The sequence below is a fragment of the Lactuca sativa genome, chromosome 4 (genome assembly GCF_002870075.4).
Source record: "Lactuca sativa cultivar Salinas chromosome 4, Lsat_Salinas_v11, whole genome shotgun sequence".
NCBI lineage: Eukaryota > Viridiplantae > Streptophyta > Magnoliopsida > Asterales > Asteraceae > Lactuca > Lactuca sativa.
This window is the reverse complement of record NC_056626.2, coordinates 281,052,153-281,071,857: the sequence shown is the minus strand read 5'-3', so window position 1 is coordinate 281,071,857 and position 19,705 is coordinate 281,052,153.

Sequence of the window (19,705 nt, the reverse complement as noted above, 5' to 3'; positions counted from 1 at the left end):
TGGAAGGCACAACTCCAAGATCGCCAATGAAGTTCTTCAACCATATTGCCTCCTTTGACGCTTCGCTCGCTGCAATGTACTCTGATTCGCACAATGAATCAGCTACAGTTTCCTGTTTGGAACTTTTCCAAGTTACTGCTCCTCCATTAAGAGTAAAGACCCATCCCGACTGCGAACGGTAGTTGTCCCTATCGGTTTGGAAACTGGCGTCTCTATACCCTCGCACCTTCAAGTCATCACTCCCTCCGAGGACTAGAAACCATTCCTTGGTCCTCCGAAGGTACTTAAGGATGTTCTTGACCACAATCCAATGCGCTCTACCAGGATTCCCTTGATATCTACTGACCATGCTTAAAGCAAAGGCCACATGAGGTCGAGTACAAGTCATAGCATACATGATCGAGCCAACTACGGAAGCGTAAGGTACTCGACTCATCTCAGCTCTATCGGCTTCGGTACTCGGACTTTGAGTCTTACTCAACTTGGTATTACTCTGTATCGGTAGTTCTCCCTTCTTCGAGTTTTCCATACTAAAACGTTTTAGTACCTTATCTAAGTAAGTATTCTGACTAAGTCCTATTAGTCTCTTACTTCTTTCTCTCACTATCCTTATTCCCAAAATATAGGAAGCTTCTCCGAGGTCCTTCATAGTGAAGCACTTCCCGAGCCAGGACTTTACCCCCTGCATAGTCGGGATGTCATTTCCTATGAGCAGTATGTCATTGACATACAAAACGAGAAAGCTAACTATGCTCCCACTGGCTTTGAAATATACACATGATTCATCTTCGCTTCGTACAAATCCAAACTCTTTGACTTTCTCATCAAACCAAAGATTACATCTGTGAGACGCTTGCTTAAGTCCATAAATGGACTTCTCAAGCTTGTACACTCTATTTGGATGCTTCGGATCAACAAAACCCTCTGGCTAAGCCATGTAAACATCCTCAGCCAACTTCCCATTAAGGAAAGCGGTCTTGACATCCATTTTCCATATCTCATAATCATGAAATGCGGCAATAGCTAGCATCACCCTAATATATTTTATCTTCGCTACTGGTGAGAAGGTCTCATCATAGTCAACTCCGAGAGTTTGAGTAAAGCCCTTCGCAACCAATCGCGCCTTGTACGTGTGCACATTCCCATCCATGTCGGTCTTCTTCTTGAAGATCCATTTACACCCAACCGTCTTACGTCCTGGCACATTGTCAACCAAATTCCAAACTTGGTTGTCATACATGGACTGAATCTCGTTGTCCATTGCCTCTTTCCATTTTGCAGACTCCGGACCTGCCATGGCATCCTTATAGCAATTAGGTTCATCTAGATTTATTAGTGTACTATCACTAATATACGTGTCCCCTTCGGTAGTAATATGAAAACCATACAACTGGGGTTGAACTCTAACTCTTTCGGAAAGTCTAAGAGGTAATGTCTCGTCAATTGATTCAACCGGAGTTTCCTCCTCGGGTTGAGTGCCAGCGGTAGAGGTTCCTTTATCATTCGACTCTTGAATCTCTTCAAGATCGATCTGCCTCCCACTGTCTCCTTGGCTTATGAGTTCTCTCTCACAGAAAACCCCTCTCCTCGCAACGAAGACTACATTGTCACTCGGTCTATAGAAGAGATATCCAAAGGATTTCTGCGGGTAGCCGATGAAAATACATCGCTCACTATGAGGTTCGAGCTTGTCATGAGTTTCTCGTCTTACGAAAACTTCACAACCCCAGACCTTCATATGTGCCAACAAGGGAGCTTTCCCTGTCCACATCTCGTGAGATGTTTTGGCAACCTTCTTTGTAGGGACTCGGTTAAGGATATGGGTAGCAGTCTCTAAGGTATACCCCCAAAATGAGATAGGTAGTGAAGCACGACTCATCATAGAACAAACCATGTCCAACAGGGTTCGATTGCACCTTTCTGCCACACCATTCAACTGTGGTGTCCTAGGTGGCGTCAATTGTGAAACCATTCCACATTCCTTGAGATAGTCATGGAATTCAAGACTTAGGTACTCTCCTCCTCGATCGGATCGAAGCATCTTGATTTTCCTGCCCGATTGATTCTCCACTTCATTCTTGAACTCTTTGAACTTTTCAAATGTTTCAGACTTGTGCTTTCCCTTGCGGTGGCTGTTTGAAGGAGCCTTCCTCTTCTTGCCCTTTCCCTTCCCTATAGCCAAAACAAGAGCAACGGTTGGTGCCGGAGTTGGTGCAACAAACTTGTCATTTAGGTTGCTGTCAGCAGTCCTTATGTGACAACCCGATATTTCGAGACAATGAAATGTAACATCAGTCAAATTTAGGTCAAAATTTAACTTTCCTAAAATCTTATTTGGGTTAAATAAAGTAGTAGGAATCGTATCAAGGTTTTCGTACATATAAAGAACCCTAGAATCCGACTTATAACGAAGAAGTTATGACCAACCGAAGATTTTCGGCAAAACCGGCAACATTGATAGACGTAAAACGCGAAGTTTCAATACAAAAAATTTTAGCCTTATGTAACGCCCGGGTTTCAGGGCTAAGCATTTTTGTCAATGTAATAGTCTAGGTCAACTCTTGTAACTCTTTTTGAAGTAATAAAGATGAAATATTTGAGTATTATGTGAATTATGTGTATTTATGTGCTTATAATTTAATTATAAATGTATAATTAATAAATAATAAAAATAAGCGTCAAAATTAAAGTATGAGATAATCCCGATATCTCTACATAAAGTTGTATAATATGTCTCAAGGTTTCCATGCATATAAGGAACGCCGAAATCCGAGTTATAACGAAGAAGTTATGACCCGTCGAAGTTTCACGGTAAAACAGGCACGGCACCGGGAAGCGTAAATAGTGAATTTACGATAGAGTGAGATTTAGCCTTAGCAATCTAAACGAAAGTCGTAGAATATGTTAAACTAAGAACATCGATAAAAAGAACGCCCAAATCTGACTTCGTATGAAGAAGTTATGATTTTTCGAAGTTTCGGAATAGCAGTGTACAGCCCGAAATTCGAATATTAGATCGAGCGGTTTTTAGCCGACACAACCTGAATGAGAATCGAAGATCTCGTTAATAGTAGTGTAACGAGAAAAAGATGGGTGAAAACGGATGTCGGATGAAGAAGTTATGAGGATTTAACGGACCAATCGTGTCCCGACCCGTTAATAATATAAAATTTAAAATCGAGCCAAAACTAGGCGACGAAGTCTAAACGAAGGTTGTAGAGTACGTTCCCACCTTCGCGTGGATATAAAGAACGTCGAAAACGGAGCTCGTACGCGAAAGTTACGAATTTTTAAAGGTTATAATCGAATTTGCGAAGGCTGATGAAGATTGATGACGTGGCACGTTGTGGGCCGTCGGATGATGATTCAAATCTCGCTTCGGATCATGCCACGAAGCCTCGCAGTACTCCCCGCGTCCGAAGAGGTTACGCCCCGCGTAGGTCCGATCTGATCCATCCGATGGGTGCGAGACAGCTGGGTCCGAGCTGGTGATCTTATCCAAGGAGTACGCCCAACGTACCCTCGGTACGCCCAGCGTAAATCCGAGCTTCGGTCCCTATAAATACCATGCGAATTCTTCCGGATTTTTCACACATTTTCACTTCTCTCTCTAAACTACTTTCTCTCTCTAACCCTTTTGGAGTCCCCTAAGCCCTAGTTAAACCCTTAGCACCCTAGGGAAGCCCCGAGGCTCCTGGAGTCCCGAGAAAAAGGAGTTTTTCGGTTTCGAAACGCTGCTCCAATCAAGTCCCGGTTCTCGATAAAAATCGTTGTAAGTGTGATACGCTTACGCAATTTTTAATATAGCTTTCAAATAATTATAGGAATGTTATTAGGTCCTTAAAATAATTATTTGGGCTATTATTATGAGTTATAGCGAGTATTATTAACGCTTAATAATACTCGGACTAATTAATTTGTCGCGGTTATCGTTAAACTAAACCCTAGTGGTATCGATACTAGGTTTTATCGAAGGAATATCGTTTTGAGAGTATCGAAGCGCTGTCCGAGTGCTGAGTCACCACCTAATCAAGTGAGTGCATAGTTACTTTCAACTTACACATAGATATGAAGTATTTTATATAAATTACGTGCTATGTGTGCATATTATCTGAATACTTGCTATCTATGCTAGATGAACGTTGTTATACATGTTTTCAATGATTTAAACTGTATATGTATTTTATATCTACGAAAATGTTGGGGTAAAACATGGGTAGATGCAATAGGTGATGTGTGATAAAATGATGAGAGGCCTCGATGTTGATGTTGTTGATTCTGTCATCTAGCGGAGTATGGATGACGACCACAGACTCTTCTAGACAGTCCAGTGGAACACTAGCAGGCTCGAAACCTGTAGGTGTTTGTGAACGATGTGTTCACCGGTGTACTCCATCCCCCACATGGTTGCCTTTAGGACATTCATTGCTGAGGAATCCCCTTAGCAGTAGTGTCCGTCCCGATGATGATCCTTAGGCTAGGTCCCTTATGATAGGTGTTTAGGGACGTAAAGTGAGGATAACGGGAACGGGTAATCGGGTTATTGTTGATTGATGAAATTAATAAACTTATTTATTATCGGTTGAAAACCCTATGTGCTCACCAGGCTCCCAAGCCTGACCCACTCAGTTTTATGTATTACAGGTAGTGGCGCATGAGCATAGATGTGATGTTTTGGACGAGGGATTACGGATATAGGCCTGTAGATATGAAATAATGTAGTAAGGCTTATATTGTATTGTTTATGCTTTTGATCTGTACGAACATGATATCCCGAGTCTTTTAATGAAATACATTTCTATGGAAATGCTTTTGATAAATCTTTATCATATTTTTGTTTTGGGACAAATTCCGCAACACTTTCATTTAAAATGTAACTCTGATTTTTAAACAAAGCATAAACAAACCGGTCTTTACTGGCCGTGATTTTAGGGATGTCACACCTTAGGTATCTAAATGAAAGTTTTAGATATCATTAAACCGTAAACGTACATGAAAAGAACGTCCAAATCTGACTTCGTATGAGGAAGTTATGATTTTTCTAAGTTACGGATATAGCAGTAGACAGCTAAAAACTCGAAATAGAGATCGATGGTCTCAAAAATAGAAGCGCAACGGTGAAAATTCTGACGGAAATAGGCATCGGATGAAGAAGTTATGGAACTTTAACGGACTTTTCCTATCCCGACCTATTAAAATATAATATTAAAAATAAAGTCAAGATTTGCTGATGGAGTCTAAACGAACGTTGTAGATCGTAGTCTCAACTTCGCGTCGATATAAAGAACGTCGAAAATGGAGTTCGTATGAGAATGATATGAAACATGCAACATATCCAAGACATTCATGGCTAGATCTAATGTAAACTAATAATTAAAACATATGAAAACGGATCTAGAATGATACCTTGAGTTACTTGCTTGAAAACCTTCTTCTTCTTCGAGCTTAGAGTCACAAATGTCACTCCTCTAATTGTTTACAAACACCAACTAGCAAGAAGATGATTTGAGAGAGATGAGGAAGAGGGAAATCGGCTCTAGGGTTATTCCAATCAGAAGGGTGCCGATTTCCTCAACCCTATGGGTTTATTTATACTTTGAGCTCCTAGGGTTTCACCCTAAAACCCTAATTGGATAACTTAGCCTCAAAGAAATCCAAATCCTTTCCTAGATAAGGCCTTGGACGATTTCTAGGTGATCCATATCCCTAAAATCGTCCAACCCTATATCCATAAGGGTTATCAGCTCAAAATACAACTTTGACAGTTTATACACCTTTATTCAATTAATCTCTTTAAGTCACCAAATTAATTCCTAATTAATTTATGACTTATATTAATCAAATAATATTATTATTCTTTTAACATATTATTCCTATAATACATTAATAATAATATCTCTTATCTCTAAATCACCCTATCAAGTTGCTATGGTGAAGGCAACCCAAAAGGACCATGCACAACCGGATCAAGTACTTACCGAATATAGTTACAGCCTTAGACACTAATCCATCACTTTTCTACTTGGAGGTTCTTAAATAATAAAATGGGGTAAGTCTTTAGTAATGATTATAACCCGAGTGTCGTCCGAATTAAGTCAACTTAGGTCGATGGGTATCATGTTCCAACTTTCGGAAAGGTTTGTAAACAATTCATAACTGAGGTATATACTCAATGACCTTATGAATTTTTAATAATAATCTTTTTTTAAATGAGATTTCTTGATTTTGTTTACTGTTATTAGTTCTGGCGGAAAAGGCGATAAACCTAACACATAGACTGAGTGGTGAATTTACTAAATTGCTAGGTTATATTAGTTAGAGTGACGTATAAAGTGTTCTGCTATTCCGCATTTCTCGCGGATGGTTTTCTTCATTCTCCATCATTGTTATGATTGCGCTAGTTTAAGTTGTAAAGATTTGTTATCGTATGGTAACTATCTCTTTCTCTAAAAGGTGTAGATGATTGTTTTCTGATGTACTTGTGGGTATGGTACCCATATGGTGTCTCTTATTTTCCATAGGTATGTTGAATCCTCACTTCTATCATGCTTTGGGTGTTGACACAGACTTCCTTTACTTTGTGATGGAGGGTCAGAACATGAATGTCTTTGCGAGACTTCCTCGTCTGTTCCTAGTAGGGTAAGGTTCGATAATGTTCACTCTGGTGCCTTTCTCTTTGGCTGATCCCTTCTCAAAATCTTATCTATGTTGTTTATGCGAGAATGGGGATGTCTAAAGAATTTATGAGTTTAAAAGAAACTAATCTTAATTTTTCACATAAGTTATTTATTGAGTCTAAAATACTCCTATAGTATTTTAATTGTACACTTGATTCTAGAACTTCTTTATATATAGGGTTTGATAAGTTTTAAGACTGTTGCAATAGCACAATCACTCCTAAACACATGTTGGTCGCATCTCAAATAATATAGTTGATCAGGCTATATTTATCCCAGATATGATAAAATAACTGTCCAGGTTTGACTCTAGTGCCCAACATCTAAATAATTTTGTTTTGTTCTTCTTGTGATACTTGTTTTAGTGTATGTATACGTATGTATGTATACTTTTATAAGAATACTTATATTTTAAAGGAATACTTTTATTCAGAGCACTTCGGCCCCATTGTATTTTTATAGTTGTATATCTTTTATGGGTTGATATACTTAGTTCACTATAAACAATGCTCTGATACTAATCTGTCACACCCCAAAACCTGAGCGGTGGAAACATTCGGTGGCGAAGGACGTCATGTACAATATCACAACAAGTGTAAAATACTAATCAATGTAACAACAACCATTGTATTGATAATATAATTTACATTGCATTCAAAACATTACATGATTTAAATTAAAACTATAGAAAAAGATAAGACGTGATACTACTATGCTCCGTCTTCAAAATGCATGTGAAAGTACCTGTCTACTATTTTTCCTGAGAATACAAGTGATTTTGAAAGTGTATCAACATTTAAGTTGGTGAGTTCATAAGCATTTTTGGTGTTTGTAAAGTACGTTCTTTATTCTTAAAGAATGATGCTTTGAAATAAGAAATTATATTTGTTTCCAGAATGCTGAATCATAAATCATTCGTTTGTTGAGTAATTGTATTTATCCCAGAAAATCTTATATTTTCCATAAATCGAGTTGTAGTCTAACATAAATCAAGACCTAAATGTATAAGTATATTATCGTACTTAAATTAATAATATGTAGTTTTATTCGTTTATAAAACTATTCAAAAAGATATGTTTTTACGTAAAAGTTCACATATAGTTGTTTATTCGATTGTTTGTAAAATACTGACGTTTATCCCGGAAAATCCTATATTTTCCCTGATTTGAGTTGTAGTCCAATATGAATCAAGACCGAAAAGTGTAAGTAAATATGTCATACTTAACTTGAATAACTTGTAGTTTTATATTTAAATAAAGCTATTTGAAGATGTGTTTACTCTAGATTCTGAATATGATAATAATATCCTACTATGATTACTTAATACAAACGAGTTATATAAAAGCAACCATAAAGATACTATTCCATAAGATTATCTGAGAAGCTTATTACTACATCTATGTGTCATTGTTTCCGATTGCGAGTTCTTATAACCATACTAGACATTTGTACCGATGTTGACATTTGTCACCCCGGGGGCTGTAGCTAAATGTCAGGGTGCGGAATCGTCTGTCATGTATAGATCTATACACAAATTCACGCTCTCCCTCTAGGAGACTCTGGTTATAAGTGGTGATTTTCATTGGATACTAAAGAAAGCCATTGTCTCACATATATAATGCTAACAACGAGTTCATGAGTAATACGATGAAAAGCCTTTTAGTAAATAAAAATACAAGTTTTTATTTATATTTGTTTACTATAAAATAGTGGACCGACTCGTAAATTATACTTAATATAATTTATGACCTTCTTTCAAAACTTGACTTTCTTCATGGGTCGGTTGGGTTGGTGCAGCAGTTGCAGAAGCTTGTAGGACTGGCTGATCTTGTTCCCTGATCAACACTCCTGGCCTTGGATCGACTTTTCTCCTTTTGATTGGAGGCTAGGAGGCTTGTGTCAAAATAAGATCACTTTCAAATGGCAAAGAGGCTGGAGTAGCAACTGGAATGGGAGGAATCCTTGAAGTTGTATCCATATTCGCTGGAGTATCGACCATCTGATCAAAAGTTGGATGCGTCACTTTGAGAACACTACTAAATCCATCTGTCTCCGTTGCAGGTTGTACAACATCTTGGACATTGTCAAAGAAAGCATCGAGATCCTTATTACTTAACCTTAAATCATCATTCTGCTCAAATTCGAAGAGTAATTCATCGTTATCATATCCACATAGATCACCACCTAGATCCGTATCATCTTCATCATCATCCACATCATCATCCACATCATCATCATCATCATCATTCACCTCCATATCAGTCATTTGTACATATTCCGCAACAATGATTGCAACAGGAGGAACATGTTCTTCATGTTAAAAATCTGTAATAACATCGTCCTCAACATCTTCATCGTCAGATGAGCTTTCTGATTCTAATGCATCATTAATCTATGCAAACTAGCCGAATTGGGTATTTTCCTTTGAATTCTTATTTTATACCCTTGCAGTTTTGTTTCATCAGCTCAAAAGTATTTGCTCCCAAAGACTTCAAGTCCATAGTTTCTCCTTTTCTTTCCAGCTCTGGATATTTACTGTCAAATATCATTTGTAGAAACCTCGGGAACATCAGAAATTTATACTTCCTCTTTCCTTCCAGATTGCTCATCATTTCATTCAGAATATATCTTGAGAAGTTGAAATCAAGACCCGTGGCAAGAGCAGCTATAGCACTATTGTTTAGTAGTGAGATCTCATCAGCACCAGCTCTCCTGCCTGAGATGCCGATTATGAAGGAGTGAGCAAGAAATCACCAATAAGGAGGCACTAACTTCTTCATGGTAGGAGGAAACACTCCTTCATATCCCATTCTTTCAACAATTTCTTTGGTTTATTCCATGGAAATCTCAGTTGGGATCCCGGGATGGTCATTGATCTGCAACACCTCACAAATGGTTTGCTCAGACACCATGATGTTCTTTCCATTAATAACTGATTCCACTGTATCTTCACTATCTTCTCTTTTCTGCACATATGCTTTGTTCCAGAATTGCTTTATCAAGTCTTGACATATGATGGGATTTGTCCTGAAGGCATGTGCAAGGCAGCATCTCTTGAGTCCATGAATCATGGACTTGAATTCTTGGTGTGCAACTAGTGGATCAAATAGGAAAGCAGCTATGTTGTGGTTGTCAGAAAATTTCAAATCTTCCATTTGATCTGCACTAAACGAGCCAAATGAGAAAACTAATGATTTAATCAATTAAAATTAAGTTTTCTCATTTATCAATTAATAAAATAAGATTTAAATGAAAAGCAATTTTAAGGCCAAAAACAGGTTCACAGCCGTCAACGGGTTCACGGTTGTAAACGGGTTTAGGGCCGTAAACGGTTTGCGGCCGCAAAGGCTATTCAGCGCCAAAAAACATTATTGCTTCAATAAACCCACAAAACATGATCGATTCGTATGAAAAACAACTGTGTGCGGTTCGCCTTTGTAGTACCCACACAAGTCACGTGTCAATTTTAGAAAATAACAACAAGAAGATGATGAATCGATGAATGGATTGAAGAACTTCTGGAGAGAATCTGGAAAGGGTTTGCGGCCGATAACTCAAAATGAAAGTGAAAGGGTTTAAAGCTGGAAACCAACCTATTTATACCCTGGACCATTCTCGGCCCATAGTCCATGGGCTGCAAACTCAAATGCTTCAAATCTAAGCCCAATACATCCAATTTTAATAAAAAATGAAAACATTTTGGAAGACTTAAAAATAAAATTAAAATAAAATAAAAATAAATCTAAAAATTAAATTCAAACTAATTTTTTTTTTTATTTTTCGAATATTTAGAAAAGAAAATAAAAATAAAAATAAAATAACACCCATTTCTTTTCACCATTGCCAATATTATTTTCGTAATTTTAGGATCAAAGTTTTAAGACATCCTTAATCTGTTTTTCTGTACCTCCACCTTCATGAATAAATCTGGTCAATCGCTAGTATTGTGGTCCACTTAAACATGTGACAAATTTGTACATGTTACTAGTGACAAGACTTTTGACCTATGTACCTAAATAATACCTCTAGAGGACCATTTTGCTGACGACGACAACAAATATTGTTGTCCACCTAAAATTAGCGCGAGATCCACAAACAACCTATTCAATGTTCAATTTTAGATGTACTAGAATGTGTTTCCTGCTTCCTGATATACCCCGGTAATCAAGAACTTCCAAAGTACTCCTTACTTTAGATGAGCAGACAATTATTAGGAGGGAAGTTATATTTAGAAATCCATATGTCTTATTCCCAGGTCGGATATCTTCCAATCACACAGAGGGATTGACATATGACTAACTGAATTAGAGAGATTGAGAAAGAGAATGTTGCATATGCTGTGTTCCAGGTCAGATAAGTACTTATCACGTCAAGGAGACAACATGTGACTAACAAACAGAAAGAATTGCATATAGAAGGAGATGCATAAAGATAGAGTTGCATATGTTGCAGTCCAGGTCGGATATCTTCCAATCACGGAGAGGAGGTAACATATGATTAACAGATAGAAAGCAAGAAAATAACCTTCTACATACCTACTTTATCGGAATTCCTCAGTCGCCTTATCAATACTGGAATTAATGACATGTGTCCATACATCGAGGAAAAGTTATGCCACGGTTCTAGATACAGATTACTTTAGCTTATCCTGTAGATTCCCATGTATATCTTATTGCTTAATCTACTTGAGCGTCGTATAGTCAGACCAAATGGAACTATCTAAGTCAATACTTGTTAAGTCCTTTTAAATGTCCGTCTATACCTAGTCTGGTCCACTGAACTCTTTTGTGCCTACCAGCGCATTAAACACAGAGCCTACACAGTTCATCGTTGGTACCTTACACAAATTAAAATTGCCTGTTATCACTTGGTTGATATCACTTCCCAACACATCACCTGCAGACAACCTTCATTAGAACATATTTTTGGATTTTTGAATTTTATGATTTTTGTTTTGTTTTTATTTCTTCACCTAAATTTGTGCATAGGAGAGAATGGAAATTAAATGCACAAATTTAAACTAACCTAAAACAAAAACCAGTCTTCAAAACGTATCATTTTGAGAAAGCCCACAAGCACATCAAATCGAGCTTTGTTAAACGGTTTGGTGAACAGATCCGCCACATTGTTATCAGTGTGAATCAGCTCCAACCGGATGAGCAAACGCTCATAACAATCTCTGATAAAATGAACTTTGATGTCGATGTGCTTGGTTTTGGAGTGTTGGACAGGATTTTTAGTGATTTGGATTGCAGCATCATTATCTCAAAAGATAGGGGTTTCAAGAAAATTCAAACCGTAGTCCAACATCTGATGTTGAATCCAAATTACTTGAGAGCAAAAGTCAGAAGCAGCAACATATTCCGCCTCCGCCGTTGAGGTTGAGACGGTTTGTTGTTTCTTGCATTGCCAAGACACCAGACGGTCGCCTAAAAATTGACATCCCCTGGAAGTTGATTTCGTGTCAAGTTGATAACCTGCATAATTGCTGTCAGCAAATGCATATAAATCAAACTCAAAATTTTTAGGATACCAAAGACCCGGTTTTGGGCTAACTTTGAGATACCTAAAATTTCTTTTGACAACAATTAAATGAGAGAGTTTAGGGTTAGCCTGATAACGTGCACACTGACAGACTGCGAACATGATGTCGGGTCATATCAAACAACACATGGTTATTTCTCCCAAGGAGCTCATCTCAAATCTCTTCTTCATAATGGTATCAAAATCTTTGCACAACTTCAAGCTCGTCGACCCGAAAATGATCTCATCGACATATATATACGTATAAGAATGAGATCGACGTCCACATGATTTATGAAGAGCCTCTGATCAATCGCGGCTATGGTATAACCATGCTCGAGCAAATGATCTGTTAGAGTAGCATACCAAGCTTGAGGATCTTGATGTAACCCATACAGAGCCTTATCTAATTTGTAGACATTATTTGGAAATTTTGAGTTGACAAAACCGATAGGTTGATCAAGATAAATTTCTTCTTTCACAGCTCCATATAGAAAGGCGGTCTTAACGTCCATTTGATAAACGGTGAACCCCATGTAGGAAGCATAAGCCAGGAAGATACGGATAGCTTCAAGGCATGCTACAGGAGCATACACTTCAGTGTAGTCAAGCCCTTCAATTTGCCAAAACCCACGAACAAACAGATGTGCTTTGTTTTGCACAATCACCCCACAATAATCTTACTTATTACAGAACACACAGTGCGTGTCCAAATACTTTTTGCCCTTTGGCAGGTCAACCAATTTCCATACCCTCAGTTTCTCAAATTGATTAAGTTCCTTGTGCATCGCATTAACCCAAATAGGCTCATTCAGTGCCATTTCCACGTTCTTTGGCTCGATCTGAGAAATGAAGCAAGAGTAGAGACATGTATTGATATCTCCACTCTAGTTCCTCGTTTTAACTCCATCGCCTAGTTGACCAATGACGTTTATGACCTGAACAAACCATTTTCGTTCTTTTTCATATAAACATTGTCACTAAAAAGTTATGAACTCACCAGCTTAAATGCTGACCTACTCTTTTAAAACCACTTGTATTTCTCAGGGATTCAGTAATACAGGTAAACTGCTGCTTTTGAAGAAGGGATGTTGCGGCGTTAGTTTAATTTCATTTTGCACATCATATTGTAATTTATTTTGAAACAGGTACCTTCTACAATGTAAACTTTCAAATTATATATATGATGGCTGTATTGCTTTCTTTACTATGTATTCAATTGTTACAATACTACATGAAGTCATCCGCCCACGAACGATTCCGCCGTTCTGGTTTGGGGGTGTGCTAGATTGGTATCAGAGCATTGTTTATAGTGTACTAAGTATATCGAACCACATAAGATATACAAACTATAAATGCATAAGGGACTGAAACTCTCTGAAAAAATGTTTTTTTTTACACCTAAAGCCTCGTTTCATTTAATCTTGATTATTTTGGGTCGTAAAAGTACAAATACATGCATACAACAATATATTTTCATGGTTAGAACTATACAAGAAGTATTAACACAAGTTGGATACTATGATTAGACCTCGAAATATGTAATCGGATTTGGGACGAATATAGCTTGATCAACTATATTTATCCGAGATTAGACTAACGTATGTTGAGGAATGGTCGTAGTGAACAACAAGTCAAAACTTACCAAAAAATAAACACTAGTATCAAACATATAAATTTAAATACTATAGGAGTATTTGGTACATGAAATAGGTTTAATCGACATGCTTAGTTTTACATGTTTCAAATTTTGTTCAATTCCTATAACCCTATTCACGTATACACTCAATGGCTGGATTTCATCACCCCGGCGACCCCTACTACCCCAACCAAGGTAACGGGGGATGGATCGAAGAAGATCTTGAAGAGGATGAAAAACCATCGAGTTGGAAGGAGGGGATGACTCTGGGATGGACTCAAAACCAGAAGTAGTCGACCGTCCAGCCGCTCAACCTCCCGCTATTAGGAGGAACTTCCAGGGACCGACTCCCGTTTGAGGAAGTCACCTCCACCATTGGAGCTAGAAACAATGGATACGTCCTCCCTATGGCATATGTAGAGACTTCTATGATGTCCGCAGCGGAGGTTCAGCCGATCGAGCACTCCCAGTCATGGTGGGCAAGCTTGCCAACCAGTCCTATCAATCCGGGGTTCAAGCAAGCCAGATTCGTGAGGTCAACGCGGAAGTACAGGTTCACACTTCCGACATCCATAGGCTGGACAGAGCACAGGATAATGCCCAACTCCAAACCGACGCATTCCAAGCACAAGTGATTGCAGCCCTCTCCGAGATGAGGGAACAACAAGCCGCCTTCGATAGGCGGTTTATGGAAGCAAAGAAATCGGATGCGGAGTCAAGCTCTAAGCGCAACCTACGTCGCAAGTAGTGCTTGCCGAATCACAAAATTTTGATATAGCATAGGAGCATCGGCTAAAAGTCTTACCCTCTGTAACTTCCTGTAATCGGAGACCTTTAGAAAGGTCACAATTTTCTAACTTCGGATGTAACACAATCATATGTTTAATATATATAGGACATATCTCTTTTGTGTGTTATTTCTATGCGTTTCATTTGAGTTCATGAGTTTGTTTATTGTTAGTCAAACTCCATTGGTGTATCAAACTCAAAACCCTGTGTTGGTCAAACCAAATTCTCGAACTACTAAAGATAGTTAAATCATTATCATTGAGCTCTCAACCACCAAAACTTATAATCTTTTATTTTATTTCTTGGCAACACGATGCCTCCTCATCCAAACCTAAGACCCAGGTCGGGAACGATGCCTCCACCACCACCGCCTCCATCAATGGAAAATGCCGCATTGATAGCCGTTGTAACGGCTGCAGTAACAGCTGCAATGGCCCAAATGAGTAACAACGGTTCTGGTGGGGGAGTGAATAGTTCTACCAATGGCCAACGTCCAGGTCGTTCGGGGGATTGTACATACAAGGATTTCATGAATAGCAAACCCATTACTTTTAATGGGACTAGAGGGCTAATGGCTCTATCACAGTGGATAGACAAAACTGAAGCAGTTTTCAAGATTTGTTCTTGTGCGGAAGGGAACAAAGTGAAGTTCGCTGCCTGTACTTTCTCTATGAGAGATCTGACATGGTGGAATGGCCATGTCAAGTCACTAACGCTAGTAGTGGCTAACTCTATGGGTTGGGAGAACCTAAAACAAATCTTACTGCAGGAGTACTGTCCACAGGGCGAATTGCGAAAGCTCGAACAGGAACTTTTGGGCCTTACCATGGTAGGCTCATGTAACACTCGTGTTTCTAGCCTAGGCATTTATATTGAGGTGATAGTCTAGGTTAACCTTTGTAACTCATTTTGAAGAAATGAAAAGGAATTATGTGAATATTATGTGAATTATGTGTTTTATGCTTAATTATTAGGGCTTAATTAATTAAGAATAAAAATAAGCGTCAAAATTAAAGTGTGAGATAAGCCCGATATCTTTACATAAAGTTGTAGTGGTGAAAACAAGGATTTCGGAGATATAAAGAATACCAAAATCTGAGTTATAACGAAGAAGTTATGACATGTCGAAGTTTCGCGACAAAACAGGCACGGTGCTGAATGTCGTAAAAAGTGAGTTTTTGATAAACTACTTTTTAGCCTTAGTGATCTAAACGAAATTCATAGTATTCGTTAAACTGAGAAGTTCGATAAAAATAACACCCAAATCTGATTTCGTATGAGGAAGTTATGATTTTTCGAAGGTTCAGCTTAGCAGTAGACAACTAAAAACTCGAATTTTAGATCGAGCGATTTTTAGCCGACACATCCTAAACGAGAATTGAAGGTCTCGTCATTAGTAGCACACGGTAAAATGTCTGACGAAAACGGACATCGGATGAAGAAGTTATGAATTTTTAACGGATTTCCTGTCCCGGTCTGTTAAAAATAATAATAAAAAAATTAAATTCAAAATTAGCCGACAAAGTCTAAACGGGAGTTGTAGAGCGTAATTTTAGCTATGCGTGCATATAAAGAATGTCAAAAACGGAGCTAGTATGCGAAAGTTGTCAATTTTAACCCCTAAACCCATATTTCTTTCATGTTAACATCCTGCGAAGCCACGGTATTGATTGTAAACCACATAATACTCCATGAAGTGCCCATGAAGCCCAGAAAATTTATCTTTTCGGTTTCGAAGCCCGACTTTTGCAGAGCCCGGTTTCTCAATAAAACTCCCGGTTTTATTAGAAACGATCGCTTTAGGAAACGAAATGCTGCCCAATTTTCATCAAAATGTGAGTGTGTAGTCACTTTCATCTTACACCTAGATATGAAGTATTTTCTATAAAATACGTGCTATGTGTAATTATATTAAGTGTTTATTTGACGTGACTGTTGAATAAATGTTTTATACAAGTTTTAAACTGTATATGTATTTTATCTACAAAATATGTTGGGTAGAACATGGGTAGATGAAATAGCTGATAAGTGTTAAAATGAGAGGCCTCGATGTTGTTGTTGTAGTAGTCATCTAGAGGAGTATACATGATGACCACGGACCTTTCTAGATAGTCCAGTGGAACACTAGCAGGTTCGCAACTTGTAGGTGTTGATGAATTAAATGTTCATTGGCGTACTCCATCCCCCTCATGGTTGCCTTTAGGACATGTATGGCTGAGGAAACCCCTTAGCAGTAGTTTCCATCCCGATGATAATCCTTAGGCTAGGTCCCTTGTGATAGGTTCTTAGGGACGTAAAGTGAGGACAACGGGAATGGGTAATCAGGGTTATTGTTGATTGGTGAACTTAATAAGTATATTATTATTGTGGGTTGAAAACCCTATATGCTCACCAGGCTCCCAAGCCTGATCCATTCAGTTTTTATGATTACAGGTAGTGGACCCCGAGCATAGTCGGAGGACGACGAGAGATTTTTGGATTATAGGCCAGTAGTTGTAAATAACTGTTGAAAGGCTTATAATGTCTTGTTTATGCTTTTGATATGTATCGGAACATGACATCCCGAGGTTTTGATATATATGGAAAATATATACCTTTTTAATGAAGAGTTTTGATAAACTTTTATCATATGTTGTTTGGGGACCAATTCCGCAACATCTTTTAAAAAGATTTCTCTGATTTTATTTTAAAAATCATAAATTAAATCGCTCTTTTCTGGCCGAGAAATTAGGGGATGTCACAGTTGGTATCAGAGCATTAGTTTAAGCGAACTAAGAAATTGTAGAATTTCTAGACTTGAACTTAGAATGCTATGTGATGATTGTGAGATGAGTGTCTACCATATTTTAGACACGAGCACTAGTTTATTTTAGGGAAGATGCCTAAAATGCCCTTATGTGCTAAATGCTATGTGTTTTCCATGTGTGCCATTATTTGTTCGGATCTATGGTCTGTTGCCGACCGGATCTGGAAACCTTATTTGTGTGGGATTCTAAGCATACGAATACGATATTAGAACTAACATGTAAACGTTTCGGAGTGATAAGGGAATTGACATGTCTAACAAGAATAAAGACCTGAATTCACCTTATTCGGTATATAGATTGTAATGGCAAGAACTCGGAGTGGAGCTGGAAATGCAAACAGAAACCAACAACCTCAACCCCAAGTGGTGGAATAGGTGCCTATAGTTGGAGCTGCACCCGAACCCATCACCATGGCTGGAGTACGAACTATGATTCAGACCATGTTGGCTGAATAGAGGGAGGAATTGAGGCAAATGTTGCTGAACAACAAGGATGAACCTTCAGTTCCTGTTGAACAATGTGAACTAAATGACGATCGATCTGAAGAAGGGAACAACAGCAGATCGGTTGGTCATAGTGAACCACTTGTGGTTGGGATGAATAACCACGAGGGTAGAATGGAGAGAAATGGGTGCAAGTATAAGGAGTTTATGACTTGCAAGGCATCGACCCCCAATGGAAAAGAAGATCCTGTCGGAGTAATGGACTGGATCTCGGAAATGGAGTTGGCTTTCATCACTTGTGATTCCCAAGGCTAGTTACAAACTACCTTTGCAGTACGTCAGTTCAGGGGTAGTTCTGCTCGTTGGTGGAGCACTTTGGGGAAAACCCTAAGCCCTAATGAGCCACTTCGAATAGCTTGGGCAGAGTTCTTGGTGCACTTCAAGCGCAAGTACTGCTCGGCCCAAAACGTACTTGAGTTAGAAAACCAATTTCTAACATTGCAGAAGGGGAGTACGACCGTTGACGAATATACAAATAACTTCACAGACAAAATGGAGTTTTCTTTGCGTATTGTCCCAGATGAGTTGGCAAAAATTGACAGGTACGCAAAGGGACTTCCATGGGAGTACGCGGTGCCAATACGTCAGGCACTTACTTTGGAGGCAGCTATTTGGGCTGCCAAGTCTGTTGAATATATGATAAAAGGGAGAGCCGCCAGCAAGGTTGAAGTTTGCAAAAAGAGAAAGTGGTGTGACAAGTGTAAGAAGTAACATGTTGGGAAGTGCATCGTGGAAGTCACTTGTTACAAATGTGGAAAGCCTGGGCATTATGCCAATGAATGCACCTTCAGTAAGAACATATGTTTTGGGTGCAATGAAGAAGGGCATATTTTTAGGGATTGCCCGAAGAAGAAGGACGTAGCAAAACCCAATCTACCACCAAAGCCGAAGGCGAGAGCCTTTCAGATGACACTCGAAGTTGCGAAAGAAGAAGCCGGTGTTGCTTCAGGTACCTTTCTCGTAAAAGAATTGCCTGCCCAAATTTTGTTTGATTCTGGAGCCAATTACTCCTTTATATCGCATGAATTTGGTTGAAAGCTAGCTTTGCTTGTAGATAGGCTAGTTAATGCTATAATAGTCGAGATTGCTAGTGGCATGTTTGTACCTGTTAGCCATCTTATGAAAAACATCCTCATTGACTTGGATGGGAATAAGTTCCACGAGGAATTATTGCCTATCGAGTTAAATGGATTCGACATAGTTTTAGGAATGGATTGGCTTAGCGCCAACGACGCAAAAATATTATGTAGAAAGAAGATAATAAAAGTAAACCCGCCAGGGAAAGAGTCGTTTATGGTGTATGGAGACAAACACAGAGTAAATTCTGGAATCATTTCTCTAATGAAAACCAGAAAGTGTTTGGCCAAGGGATGTACATCATATCTAGCATTCTTGATCGATGCTAAGAAGGAGAAGAAGGAGGTGTAGGATATTCTGATGGTGTTTGATTATCCGGAAGTCTTTCCCGAAGATCTTCCCGGATTGCCCCCTGATCGACAAGTAGAATTTTGTATCGACTTGTTACCAGGAACGACGCCGATAGTAAAAGAACCATTTCGATTAGCACCAACGGAAATGAAAGAACTTATGACACAACTTTAGGAATTAATGGAAAAAGGTTTCATTCGACCTAGTTCATCGGCCTGGGGAGCCCCTGTGTTATTTGTAAAGAAGAAAGACGGGAGCATGAGAATGTGCATCGATTACAGAGATCTGAACAAAGTGACGATAAAGAACAACTACCCGTTGCCAAGGATCGATGACCTG